Consider the following 9,796-nt stretch of genomic DNA (forward strand, 5'->3'; position numbering starts at 1 on the left):
AACAAGAAATGGGGCTGGAGAGATGACTCAGCAGTTACGAGTGGTTGCAGCACAACCTTGCAGGCACCCATTTAACAAGCCCGAAGTCCAGCAAATGCCTCTGACTCGAATTTGGAGGGATCTGAGGCTGTCTTCTGACTTCTATGTGTGTGAAGGCTTCTCCACCCATACATACACACACATGTACACAGGCACGCTCACACACACACACACACAAACACACACACACACACACACACACACACCACAAATGCCCACATACATAAATGATATCTTTTTAAAAAAAAATATTAACAGTGCTAATATGGCTAAAACATGGACTTGGGTGTCCCCGTCTGAATAAGGGCCAAACAGCTCTGCCCCAATTGGAATGTAGTGTGATGGTAGTCCTTGGGGGGTGATATACAAATAAAAAAAGAATGTGCATTAATTTTTGTTGGTGTGTAAGAGATGACTGAAACAATGGTAGGTGAAATATTCACAGTGTATCTATCATCTTGCAGTATCTAGACTGCAGACTGGAGATGATGTGGATGAGTTCTTTGAGGAAGGCTGGATGCCAGCTCACTGTAGCCAGAGTCCTCCTCAAGCTCACTCCTGTTGTAAGTGGAGTTCAGTTCAATGTTATGCAAAGCTGTTCTACCCTTTCTGGCTGTCATTGGGACAGCTCTTGGCCAGAGAGATGCTTACCCATGGTGCCTCCATTACACCACAGATAACTTCCTTCACGTCGAATCTTCATGTTTTACATCTCTCTCTTCTGTTAGCTTCTACAGAAATCTCTGCTTTTAAAGTTCATGTGATAAGACCATCCTCAAAACACCTGTATCTTTTCATTACTGGAGATTGACCTCAGGCCTCTTGTTAGGCAGACATTCTACCAATGAGTGATATTCCCTGCCCAAATCCCCTTATTGTAAAGACAGACTTAATAATAATCTTAACTACATTTGCACCTCCTCTTCGTTGTACAACATGATCATGGAAGTAACACCTGGCGAAGGTCGCGAGGCCATCGCAGAACTGTAGACAGGCAGGAGAAGAAGTGCTTTGGAGTCCACTGTTAAGTAATGCAGGTGACAAAAGTGTGACAGTCTGGGTCTTCCATCCCTGACCTGGAAGTGGAGGCATTTGGGGCTATGATCTCAGACTCTGTCAAGAGTGACTAGCCCTGACTTACCTCTACTGTGCTACAGGAGTGGTGGAGAGCTTCTGGCTTATGCTGCATCTCTATTGCAGAGGCCAACACCTGTCACACTGTGGATGTTCAAAAGAGAAGGCATGGGCAATAAATTGCGAGCAATTGATTATGTACATCAGCCAAAGACTTATTTCTCATTCAAGTAATCAGAATCCCAGGGCAAGTCTCTCTGAGTCATTCCTCTAGAATAAAGCAGATTAGGGTAGGAAACCGACAGTTAATTTCCAGTTCCCTTTTGATTAATGATATCTCTGTATCCATAGAACCCAGAAGCACAATTGTAGGGCATAATTTGCCAAGATGGCTTGGAATATAGCCATTTATCAGTAGAAGCAGTTAATACATTTAGCAAAGAGATCTTACAGTGGTATGCTGTTGTAATTATTAGATTATGACTAGCTTAAAACAGTGTCTGTGAAAGGAGGGAATTGTTTTGAAAATTATTCTATCAGTATAGGATTTGAATCTGCCTGTTCTAGTTAGCTTGTGTTGCTGTGATAAGCACTCAGAGAAAACATAACTTGGAAGAAAGAGTTTATTTGGCTTACGAGTTATAGTCCATCATTCAGGGAAGTCAAGGCATGAAGTCAAGGTAGGCGCTTGAAGAAGAAACAGTGGAGAAACACTGCTTACTGGTTTGTTTCCTCTGGATTGTCAAGCTACTTCCCTTATATAACACAAGCCCACCTATGTAAGGAATGGTGCCACCCACAGTGGATGAGCCCTCTCACATCAATAAGCAACCAAGAAAACACTCCACAGTCATGCCCACAGGCCAGTCTGATGTAGACAGGTACTCAGTTGAGGTTCCCTCTTCCTTGGTACATCTAGATTTGTATCACGTTGGCAGAAAACTATGACAATGACCAAGGATTTGGGTTTTTTGTTTTTTGTTTGTTTGTTTGTTTTTATGAAGCCCTCACAAGAAAACAAAAGAATCCATGATCCTATAAATTGGAAGTGATCATATTTTGAAAGATGTCTGTGCAATAATCTTCTGCAAACTCAGCCAGTGACATGCAGCTTTATATACATGGTTCTGTAGTTTGCCTGATTTGAAAATATATCAGAGGCATTTTTTCATGGCAATAAATATAAATAGGAATTATCATTTGAGGAACTACATGGTGCGTTTCATTGTCTTGTTTACAGAGTATTTCACTCAGGCAGTCTTTCCTGGGGAACCAGTACTAAAAAATTCCCAGTCACTCTAGCAAGACACACATTATGTTGGCCAGCATCCTGCTATATCAGCCTTTGAATTCTGTCCTAAGTATTTCTTAAAATAAATATCTAGCACTATTACGGGTGCCAAAGGGTAGCAATTTTTAGTATTGCCAGGTTGCATTCAGAAATGTCTAACCCTGTGATTATAAAGCATGTATTTACCCATCAACAATGTATAATCATTTATGTTTATACAATGTATGAATAATTTATGTTTTCCAAATACGTGAAATATATGTTGTTTTACTTGCATTTATTTTTATATAGTATTATGCATCTTTATATCTCTGGATTTTAAAGTCTCTTTGAAGATGGAATTTATAGGCTTATAGGCATTATTTTCTTTCTCATCCTGCTTAGCAAGGTGCTATCCACTCTAGAATGAAAACATTTGTTTCAAAACATTCTGTTCAAATAAAGATTTATGTTGTATTACTAATATAAGAAAACCAGTACATATGTGGTTTGACTCTCTGCTTTGATATGGTCAAGGATCTAAAAATTATAATTTGCGCCAGGCAGTGGTGGGTGGCAAATACCTTTAATCCTAGGATTCAGAAGACAGAGGCAGGCAGATTGCTGTAAATTCGGGGCCAGCCTGGTCTACAAAGTGAATTCCAGGACAGCCAGGGCCACACAGAGAAACACTGTCTTTAAAAACCAATACATAAATATATAAATAAATAAATAATTGGGGAATGAAAAAGAACCCTTTCTCCCCTTCCCATAATCCTTCAGTGTATTAGTTTTTTGACTCTTGCCCCTCCTGGATTAAGTATCACCTCAGGAGAAAATTAATTATTATGGAATATTATTTAGCCATAATGAAGAATGGAATCCTGTCAGTTGTAGCAAGATGGATGGAAATGCTAAGCATTATATTCAATGTAATAAACCAGATATGAAAAGACAAGTAATTTATGTTTTCTTCTCATGTGTAGAAATTTTAAAAAAAGAATCTACCTGTGGTGGAGTGGATGAAGTACTGAGGGAATGTATGTTGTTGGCATGGGCATGGCTATGTCAAATACCCCAGTACTTCAGACCCATGTTAGGGTAAACCCTCCTGTACCATGGATTCAGAGAGATGTCAAAGCCTTCTTATAGTGCAAGTGTTGGAGTTTACAAACAATTGACCTGTGCATGCACAAGCTAACAACCACGACTTCCTCCTCCAGAATGCCTGCAGCTTGAGACAACTCCTCTTCAGAGACCCACTACTGAGAGAGTAGCTACACCCACCTCCTCCTTGCTACACAGGAAACCAGCCTCCTTGATAGCAATATATAAAATGCACCAAGTGTCTGAATTGCATAGTTGGTGCCTCCATCAAATAAGCACAACCTGCCCAATCCCAGCCTTTCAGTCCTTGTGTCTGTCATTTCTTCATCCTCTGGTCTCCTGAGTCAGGTTTCCAGGACCAAGTCATACAGATTGAAGCAGACCTAGATTTAAACAGTGACTAACAGAGTCTGGGAAGGGATGTGTTTAGGTAAAATCAGGCTGAATTTGATCAGTCCATACTGTGTGTGTTGCAGTGTCACATTGAACACCATCAATACGAGCATTTAATACATGTCAATGAGAAACTTTAAGAAATTTAAAACACAATTACATTACTGTTACAAACTTTCACAGTCACGTTTTCATTAGGAGAAATCTCAAAGTCGGCACTAAAGGTCAAGAAATTCCCAGCTCAGACAATTCAAACAAAAGCAAGCATGAGATGTCTTCTGTGGGGTTCAGTCTACTCCAGACTAATCCCCTTCTGTGACTACAAAGAGGAACACTGTCTCCAGCATCCCAGGAAGATACCAGCTGTCCTCAGAGAAGCTGCACACCACATACAGAGTGGCGATAGTAAGAAAATAATTCAACGTCAGGTCAGACCACCCTCTGGGATGTCCCTGAGGGGTAGGTAAAGCTTAAGAAGGGACAGCTTATTAGTTTCACCTCAGCCTTCTCTTTTGGGGCTTTCAGAATGGCCAGGTATACTGTGCTGCTCCATGGATACAGGATAATCTGAACCCTTGGACTTCATTCACCAGAGCTGCTTGCCACCTGTGTGGGCGGCAGTAACGTCTGTTTCAACCTCATTTTCCTTTTCTCATGAGGCTGTTTGAAGTTCACTGAGATAGAAAGTATAAAATATGCCTTACCACACATTGTTATACTTGTGGTTTTATTGCTGTATGTGTGTGTAAATTGCATTACATTTTGAGAGAGGCTACAAGACATAGTTGTCCAAACACAGATGCTCTGACAGGAATGTAGTTCTGTGACTGCTAAGTACCACTAGGAGATGTCTCTTTATCTCATTTCTTTAGGGCACATTCAAGGTATGTTTAGATGTCTATAGTGACCATGGAAAGTGACACTTAATTGGCATAAAGTTTTTTTGTTTTCTTTTTGTTGTTGAGATGAGTTTAATTATAAAAATTGAAAGAATTTAACTAAAATGATATATATATATATATATTATATGTACATATAATAAAAACTCTATGTATGTATGTATGTATGTATGTATGTATGTATGTATGTATGTATCTCCACAACAAAATGTGCCTGGCCAGTCTTGCTACGTAAGTGACAGTTTAATATAATATAAAGAGAAACCTATTTTTTTTCTTTATTTTTCCTTTCTTTTCTTTTTATTTTACATATCGATCCCAGTTCACTCTCCCTCCCTCCCTCTCCCCTCCCCTCCCTTCCCCCTTCCCTCTTTTCCTCTATCCCACCCTCCCTTACCCCCACTCCCACCCTTCCCTCCCACCCCACCCCCACTCCACATGTAGGGTGATGCCCTCCAGGAGGGGTCACCTAAATCTGTCAAGTCATTTGGAGTAAGGCCTAGGCCCTCCCTCCTGCCTCTAGGTTAGGAGAGTATCCCAAAGTCCTTTTGTGCACCAGGGATACATCCTGATTCTATTGTCCGAGGTCCCTTAAACTGCCCAGGCCTTCTAACTGAGACCCATGTTCAGAGGGGGTCTGAGTCGGTCCCCTGCTGGATTCCCAGCTATCAGTCTGGGAGCCCATTATCTCCTCCTTGTTCAGGTCAGCTGTCTCTATGTGTTTCTGTAGCCTGGTATTGTCCTCCCTCTCTGCATCCAATTCAGCTCAGTGTTTAGTTGTGGGTGTCTGCTTCTGTTTCCATCAGTTACTAGATGAGGGCTCAATAATGGCACATAAGTTAGTCATCAATCTCATTATCAGGGAAAGGCATTTATGGTAGCCTTTCCACTGTTGCTCAAATTGTTAGTTGGGGTGAGTCTTGTAGGTCTCTGGACATTTCTCTAGAGTCAGTTTTTCTCTTCAAACCTATAGTGGCTTCCTTTATATGGTCTCTCTCTCTCTCTCTCTCCTCTCGTCTATTCCTCCCTTGACTCAATCTTCCTAGTCCCACGTACTTTCCTCTCCTCCCCTTCTCTTGTTCCTAGCTCCCTCTCCATTCACTGCCCCCATCACTCCCAATATGCTCAGATGATCTTGTTTCTTTCCCCTTCTGTGAGGGACCTTGTATGAATCTCTTAGAATCCTCCTTGTGTTCTAGTTTCTCTGGAGGTATAAATTATAAGCTGGGGATCCTTTGCTGTATGTCTAAAATCCATATATGAGTGAGTACATACCATGTTCCTCTTTTTCTGACTGGGTTACCTCATTCAGGATGGTTTCTTCAAGTTCCATCCACATGCCTGGGACTCTCAAGATTCCATTTTTTTTTTTTCCGCAGAGTAGTATTCTATTGTGTATATGTGCCACAACTTCTTTATCCATTCTTCAGTTGATGGGACATCTAGGTTGCTTCCAGGTTCTTGCTATTACAAATAGTGCTGCTATGAACATAGTTGAACAGATGTCTTTGTTGCATGGATGTGCATCATTTGGGTATATGCCTAAGAGGGGGATTGCTGGGTCCTGTGGTAAACTGATTCCTTTTTTCCTGAGGAACCACCATACTGATCTCCAAAATGGCTGTAGAAGTTTGCACTCCCACCAGCAGTGGAGGAGTGTTCCCCCCTTTCTCCACATCCTCTCCAGCATGAGTCGTCATTGGTGCTTCTAATTTTAGCCATCTGGCAGGAGTAAGATGGAGAAACCTATTTTTTAACCTTACATTCAGATTAAGTAGCTACCACTTCCACATCCCTTCTGACAGACAATGAACCACAAGGACTGGAGTGGCTGCTGCTGTTCCCTGTCTGGAAAGACATGAAGAAGTGCCATACAATGGAAGGCACTTTCTAGAAGGACAGATTCTGGCCATTGATTCAGTGAATTAATCTGAGTACTGTAACTTGCAATAGTCAAATACTACTTTGAGTGATGATGAGATACAGGAAACATGTATAGCACAGTAGCAAAAAGTACCAGTTTTAGTTTCCAAAAGACATGTATCTAACCATTAGATTACAACGGCTTCCTAGTTGTAAGAGCATGTGAAAATGGCTTATTTATCTGATTCGTTTGGAGGAGGTAGTGATCAAAAAACAGTTGTCCCCAGAGTTCTGAGTTAGACAAAGCAATATCAACTGTGCACCGAGGCTGGCACTGCCTGGCACTCAGAAAATTGTAGCTCTGTGTCACTGCTCTGTCTATGAGCTTGTAAGTTGCAGATGAAATGGATGCAGCCAGACCCCTCCTGGTGTCCCTCAGGCTCCAATCCATGCATCCTCAGGCACATCACATCTGTGTATTTTTACCTTTATGGTGTCTCTTTTCTAATTCATTCCTTTGAAAGTCAAACATTTCCTGACAAATTAAGCAGTCTTTGGAACTCAATCAAATCTTACTAGATGGTGAGTGATGGGCATTATTCCAGAGAAATGAGAATTCTTCTGTGAAATATTGTTTCAATGCTTTGAAGCATGTATTATTTTTAACAGTCTCATGAAATGTATTTATCTATCTTCTGTCCAAATATACAAACCTTCACATATTTCAAATTTCATTTCTAAAAGAGTAAATCAATCTTGAAATGTTTTAATTAATGAAATGAATAAAATTTTAATTTTGAAAAGCAATCCAATTCTTATTTTACCTTCAACATATATTTGGATTTATATGTCGTGAATTTTAATGATGGACCCTATATATGATTTGATATTTAATATGACCAGAAATACATTCAGATGCCACAAAGTTTTCCATTACAATTATTTTTAGCCTAAATGTATGGACTCTGGTGTCTTTAACAGTTGTATATCAAGTGAATAAACTGTCACTGATGTCCCAGGAGCACTGGTACTAGACAATAACATCTAATAAGACCATGTGATTAACTAATTTATACTTTTTCTGCACCAAAGAACCAACAAACATAATTTTTCCCTTAGAACATAACTCTTTCAGATTACAACTTTTCATTGAGCATCTATTGGATGTGTTTACAAAGTAGTTAATTTCCCATCAAAGTCTACTGGAAGTAAATAGACATTTGCATCTTAAGTGAGCCAATAGGATAGTAAGTTTACCATGGATGTTTAGTCTCATCCCTGTATGTGGTACCAAGTCTTCAAGTAAATGCAGTGTAATGGTGTGTATTTTAGAATAACAAACAGGTAATAGACTCTAAAGGTTTCCTTGCTGGCAAAATTTGGTGTTTGTACTAATAAAAATAAATCATACCTCCTTTTACATGTGTATTTAAAGATCAGTTTCAAAAGACATGAAAAGTCTGAAGGCAATGAAGTTTAGCTGTTAGAAAACTTTGAGAAATTGTCTGGGGAAGTAACTGCTTCAAAGGAAAGCTGGTGACCCTGGGGAAACCTACATCACCACCATTTCATTTGTGATTTTGATGTGTGTCGCCAACGTTCTACTGATTGAAACTGCTTGTTCCATCCCCCTCTTTCAAGTGGTGGGATTGTAGGAATCCATTGTTCATGATTACTTCATGTGAGATTGATGTTTGGGGTTGGTTTTAATGTCATTGAGTGAAGCAGGAGTCAAAAACGGGAGAGTTCTTACAGTGGAAGTGAGAAACAGCCTGCAGTGGCTGTCTGGTTGCCAGGCGGATGCATCTGCCATGTGCAAAATGACAGCGGGATCATTGAGGAAATTCAATATACTCACAGCAAGAAGCCAAATGAGATGGCTTATTTTGAGAGCATTCTGACATGAGGAGGTGTTTGTTCTTGGAACAGCCTTTTATTGAACTTTCTCTTGATTAAAGGGACAGCTGATACTGATACATAGAGAATGAGAAGCTGTCTTTATTATTGTCAATATTTTTCTTATTGCTAGGGAAGTATTTTACTGCTAAGCATTTGCTTATCGTCTGTTTTGAGCAGCACACAGTGAAAGATGGTTCCTGGAAGACTGGACACTTTCCTCCCTCCCTTCCCTGCCCCCCTCCTTCCCTCCCTGCCTCCCTGCCTCCCTCCTTCTCTCTCTCTCCCTCTCGCTCTCTCTCTCTCTCTTTTTAATTTTGTTGTTTTGAGATAGGGTTTCACTGTGTAGCCCTGGCTGTCCTGGAACTCACTCTATAGACCAGGCTGGTCTCAAACTCACAGAGATCAACCTGCCTATGCCTCTCAAGTGCTGGGATTAAAGGAGTGTGTCACCACTGCCAAGAAAATGCGGAATGCTTTTCAAGGGAAAACTACACACAGCACCATTCACAGTGATACCCATTGTACTTCCATTACATAGACACTAGTCTTTAGAAGGAGTCCTGGCATTGTGTATTTAAAGATCACGAACACCAAGGACTCCAACAAAAACCATCTCTTTGCATTAATCTATTTTTAAAATACTTTTTTTTCTTCTTCCTAGTCTGCCACACATTAAACCTCTCTGCGATCTAAGTTCCTCCCTTTGGGTTAGATTGTGGGCACTAACTCATTTCTTCCCCCAAGTTAAAACTACCAACACAATGCGGTTGTTTAAAACCAAGTTATTCCAATAGTCTCTTGTAATGGTATCTTGCTTTGCCAGTGAACTTGTGTTGGTGGGCACATCCTATGGGCGTGGCTTCAGTATGTGCAGATGTGACCCCTTATAAGGAAGAAGAGGGACAGCTGATAGTATTGCAAGAGAGGGAACTGCATCTTCTGGAGCAGGAAGACCAAGGTGGTTATTTACTTCATCTGTGTAAATGCTTCCCTAATAAATACCTGTTTATCATTTATCTTGAATCTGGCAAATGCATTTGAGCCCTGCTTTTACACCATTCATCCAAAACTGACCTCTTCTGACTGTTTTGCTCTTTATTAACACAGTGTGCTATTTGATTTATGATGCCAGGTACTAAATTACATCATTTCTGAGCATCACCACTTTGTCAGCTGCAGCAACCCCTTGCTGTAGATATAGTTCTTACATTTGGCAGGAGCACCCTAGTTTATAACCAAAGACACTTGCTTC

This window comes from Phodopus roborovskii, unplaced genomic scaffold (assembly GCF_943737965.1).
Source record: "Phodopus roborovskii unplaced genomic scaffold, PHOROB, whole genome shotgun sequence".
NCBI lineage: Eukaryota > Metazoa > Chordata > Mammalia > Rodentia > Cricetidae > Phodopus > Phodopus roborovskii.